This window comes from Etheostoma spectabile, chromosome 24 (genome assembly GCF_008692095.1).
Source record: "Etheostoma spectabile isolate EspeVRDwgs_2016 chromosome 24, UIUC_Espe_1.0, whole genome shotgun sequence".
In the NCBI taxonomy this organism is placed as follows: Eukaryota; Metazoa; Chordata; class Actinopteri; order Perciformes; family Percidae; genus Etheostoma; species Etheostoma spectabile.
Window position 1 is genome coordinate 4221142 of NC_045756.1, and position 5385 is coordinate 4226526.

The window sequence follows — 5385 nt, forward strand, 5'->3', positions numbered from 1 at the left end:
ACACACACACACACACATACACACACACACACACACACACAGATTATGGCACAATGGTACTCAGACGTGCACTCCAGTGAGCGTGAGGCTCATGAACATCTGGCTTCCCAGACTTCCCCTACAGGGAATCAAGCTTTTGGTGTTTTTAACCAACTGCCTCTCATTTCTGCTTCTTCTCTACTTAGAGTCCATATATGGACACAGTCACCATTGTCTTATTTAACATTCCTTCCTTCTACACTGCAAATGATATTTTACATCATCATTTCAGAGGCATATGTGATTTTGGTAGCACTTTCTAATAAGTCGGAAACACTTTTCTAAATGCCAACTTGATCAATAACATCACATTTATGATTGCAGTCTCGATGGCTCATTAGAAAAGGAGGAAACCTTAACCTGACACCTTTACCTAATGACTTTATTAGCAGATTTAAATGATGGCTTGATGGTTGTTATCCTTTATTAATGACATATTAATACTTATAACTGCAGACCTGATGGCATTATTGACTTGACTGTTAATGAGCTTTGTCAGAAGCTGGCAACTCAAAATGAGTTCTTACCAAAATATACCTATACAGCATTAGTGAATGATTTAATAACTTCAGTTGCAACTTAGAAACACTTTATCATGGATGATGAGTGATTTACTTTCGTTACAAAAATAATTTTCAACTGTTTACGAGACAGCACTTCACGCAAAGCTGATTAGAAATTCATGTATTCATATTAATCTACCGGCTCTTGTTGTATTTTCAGTTGAGTGTATACAAGACTATAGAGTAGCACAAATGCATTCACCCCCAATTACTCCGCTGCTTAATTCATCAGCCTAATCTCGTTTGGAGTCTGTGGGGCCTATTTGGGTTTCTTTGTGAAGCGAATGAGCCAAATAAGCAATGTGGAAGAGAGCTACTGTGTCGGTCTCCTCGGGGAGCGCCTCGCTTTCCCATCAGCCCATTAGGGGCCTGTTTCTACACACATTAGTGGTTAATTATTATCAGCCCGCAGCCGTAATGAGCACTGCATCGACCTGTGGCTATATGTGTAGCAGTAATATTACTTAATGGAAAAAAAAACAATCAGCCAGCTCTTCCCATTGAGCAGCTTAAGGAGTTTTCACAGATAACAGTCGATTTGGTTCGAGAGGAAATAGCAAAGAGAATTTGTTGTGTTTGTGTATATGTAGAAGAGCAAGAGTGGGTATTTCTTCTTTTCACCAACTGCAAAATTGGCATTTTATTTTTTAAATTTTTCATTCTAAGAAAATAATCAAGAATACTAATCTTTGTAAATGTTCATACATATTCTACAAGCATGGATATACAGCATGCTGTGTGAATATTCTGACCACATGATGAGATGCAAGGCTGTCGGCTTTACTTTATTAAGTAAAAGCTTACTTTTTACTTTTTACTGCCCGACTTATTCTTCTTCACTCAGAGCAGATTCATTGCTGGTGTTAGTGTAGATGAGAAACGATGAGAGAAAAATGAAAAAGGTTTATAAAATCAACATAAGTTGATCCTCCTAAACCCACTTGCTCGATAACCAGACTGCCCTGCTTGCCTTCCTCCACAGATATGTGACTCGGCTCAGTCAAAAGTCAGCGAAACTCCAAAGAATGCGAAATGTGGCCTGACTTAACACTGTAATGAAAAACTGTGGCTTTTCACATCTGTCTTCAAATACAGATCCAACCAAGGAAAGATCTTTGCAGAAAAAAAAAAGCAAAATGTGGCTTCGAATGTAGCCTTGCATGCTATTTATTTCTGTCATTTGTGAAATCAGGACAGCGTTTCCCCCATGAAGACGTCTGGCCGACTGACTGGGAACGGGACGCTGCTGCTTGTCACGTGCCGATATAGATCCAGTACGGCTGAACCCCCCATCAACACCACCGGCAAACTTCTATTCAAGATGAGGACTAATATCCTCGCGTATTATCGGCATCATGTTAAAAATCCAATTCGGTAAGAAAAGTATTTTTCTCCATTTTCCCTTTCATTTTTTTTTTTAGGTTTATGTTCAATGACCGACAGCTGTCACATTAAAGATGTAATAACAATATTACATTATATATAAGTTCAAATAAAACAAATATTTTACTTAACTTTGACCTTAACTTGACCAGTGGAAAGTACATTTACTCAGGTATTGTACGAAAGTACAGTGCATGTACAATTTTGAGGTACTACGTGAGTATCTCTATTTAATGCTACTTTATACTTCAGCTCTGCTACATTTCAGAGACAAATAATAACTCCTTCCACTAGTTGTAGTCCACGTCATTTATCAGACAGCTGTAAGAGCTTCTCTAGTAAATACTAGAGACATGTACATAAAATTAATACAAATGTGTGCAGCAAAACTTGAAAGAGTTTTTTCTTCTTCTCTCTTAACCCCACCACAATGACTCCGATTTTGTTTTGTGGCCCTTTGGAGGGGCCCGACCCCTAGGATGGTACACACTACCTTTCTTACAGTGCGCACTGATGCAACAGCGTCAACAATCTAATAGTAATACCTATAATATATATAAATATAGGGGATGTATTTCTGTAAAATGAGTACTTTTAATTCTTTCAGGATATTTTGCTGATAATGCTTTCACTGAAGTATATTTTGAACTTAAGTGAAGGATCTGAGTGCTTCTCCCACCGATGACTTGGCTCGATTATACACACACACACACAACACTACACCCACAACAACACACACTGACATGCACCGGTACACATGTCCTTCTTTGGCAGCTGTGCTCGTTCCCCCCCCCCCCCCCCCCCCCCCCTTTGGAGTTACTCAAAGAAAAGACGTAACAAGAATGCTATTCTTACACATGGCATGATAGAGCAGCGTCACACTGCTCTGGAGTCAGTATCTGGGAATGCCTGTGGAGACGTCGGGGAAAAAGCACATGTACACACACGCACACACACGATTCCCATCCACCAACCAACAATGGATGGTATTTAAATAAGTCTTTGATGGTTATTTACAACACACTTGTCATAGCACTGTATTCCTGTTCCTCTGCTGGCTCTGCATTTAGCTGTTAAGAAGTCTCTGAGTATTGTTGTCATTTTTAACTGAGAGGCTAATGCTAGGAGCGGGCCAGCCTCTTACTTTGTGGGTGGCAACGATGAGCAGTTTAACAATCAGTTCCTAACATAGACCGTAATAATAACTTTTCTTTCTTGTGAAATTTGATTTTATTTTGCTAACTTGTTGCAACCGGGGCAAAATATCCTTTATTGGTTTGTTCTCAAGGGCACTTAAGCGAATGTTTTGGGTTAGAAATCACACTAAAATCTTACCAAGTTTTGTGTCTGTGCGTCTGGTCATCCACGCACTGACACAAAGCTGATCCCCGAGCAGCTGTTAGCGTCGGCTCATCTTCTGTCGACAAACATCTGCGGTTCATCTCCACGTTTTGACGGGAAATACAGGACTTCAGCTCCCTTATGCTCCTCTCTTTTCTCCCTTCTCGCTCATTCCTAGTTTCTCTCCGATGTTGTTGTGCCCTCGCAACCATCTGCTCCTGTAATCTGGAACACTGAGTTCAGTGCACAGAAGCAGGCGGACGTGGGAATTAAAACACGTTTAGTTTAGTTTAGATCTGTACGTCTTGAGAATGTATAAAATTGTAATTTTTGTGTTGCAACTTCTTGGACATGGTGTTCGTAGGGACATCTTTCACGTGTCCACAAATCTTCCGTGTGTGAACTTTCACCCCTTTTGATTCGACACTGCCCGACATGCAGGTGTTCAGCCTCACAGCTGTTAGCATGAGGTGGGAATGCAACGGCACACAACAAGAAACACACCAAAACACTGAAGTCTCATTTAGGGGGTTTAAAAAGAACATCCAACTACAGATGAGTCATTACCACAGCAAAAACACTGGATCATTTGGCTGAGTATTTGAGCGGCGGTTGAGAATAGCATTCCAACATTACATGATAACATTATCAACATTTTACAGTGGCAGATTTCAGATAAAACAGGCCTCTTCAGATGTTAGAAGAAGCTAGAACAGCAGACACTATTTCAAAAAAATAAAAAATAAAAAATTTGATGACACGTTCAATATTACTTGTGAGCGCCTACATGTAACAAGGAACATCTACATTTTTTTTTTTTGGAAAGATTATTTTTTGGGCTTTTCCGCCTTTCATTTTTGACAGGACAGTTAGGTGGGGAAGGGGAGAGGGGGGGGAGGACATGCAGGAAATCGTCACAGGTCAAATTTGAACACTGGCCTTCTGCATCGAGGTACAAACCTCAATATACATGTGCGCCCGCTCTACCACTGAGCCAACCTGGCCACAGAGTGCCTCAAATTTGTCTTTTGTCATTTAAATGGCTTATATTGGCTGATAAGATCAGCAAGTAATTAATTAGCCTAATTAAATAAAGGCTAAATCCTATGGAGTTGGATATTCAGACATTCTGTGAGCTTCATCAGATATTACCAGATTTGTTGGACAGCGTAGAAGACAGCTGACTGATGTTCCCCAGGTGTTATTTTAACCTCAGCGTACTGGAGCCTGGCACTGGGAAACTGACGAGCTGAAGTTAGGGGCCTGATCAAAATTGCATGCAAAATGACCACAGAAGTTTTTCAGATTTACTTTCAAAAAAACTTAATTTTTTTCTTGTGTCAAAATTTTAACGTTTTTTTTTTTTTATCTGGACCTCTTTATTTTGAACACCCAACTTCCTTTTTAAAAATAAGGCCAGAGCGCTTCTGGGCTTTTTTCTCCTTTCTTTAGATCACACACACCTCCCGTCATTACAGTAGATACACAACCTCCAGTTTTTAAAAGTAAAATAATGCTGTGTGCCCCTGACTTGTGTTGTACCACAGTTAAACCCCCTCCTCTATTAGTTTATTCCACATATTGTTATACAAATCATGCTTTATTATTTAATTAGAATAATAAATACATAAAACATAGCTACCGTATTTGAATATTATTTTTTCTGTATGGACTTTAACTACTGTACTTCCTGTGTAGGCCCTGCCCCCATCTGCCATAAATCCAAATTCAGATTTTTCAGACATAACCAGATGTAGATAGTAGCATTTCGTTACACTGCCAACTTTTTGTGCATGATTCAGAACCTCCAAAATTAACAGGTGAACCGCTCCTTATGTGCAATAACATAAATGCAGTTGCTGCTTTTTTGTGTAAACTCAGGAGAAAGTAGAGATAAACATATGACATAATACTTTAAACACGTATGCATGCATGATGTGTGCGGTGTCACCACAGACAAACACTGCTTCAATAATATCATCTGAAATCATAACTGCAAAGGGGCTTCATTGCATAATGGGCACATACACACACACACAGACACACACACACACACACA

At 39.6% G+C, this 5385-nt stretch overlaps 1 long non-coding RNA gene across 1 annotated transcript in view; it reads left to right on the top strand.

The window, feature by feature from the left end:
* Nucleotides 1-4516, top strand: part of LOC116673969 (uncharacterized) — a 20023-nt gene extending 15507 nt beyond the window's left edge. Inside the window, exons 3-4 of the long non-coding RNA XR_004327930.1 lie at nt 2177-2181; nt 4507-4516. This is a non-coding gene — a long non-coding RNA (uncharacterized LOC116673969). The remainder of the gene's footprint in view (nt 1-2176; nt 2182-4506) is intronic.
* The last annotated feature ends 869 nt before the right edge of the window (nt 4517-5385 follow it).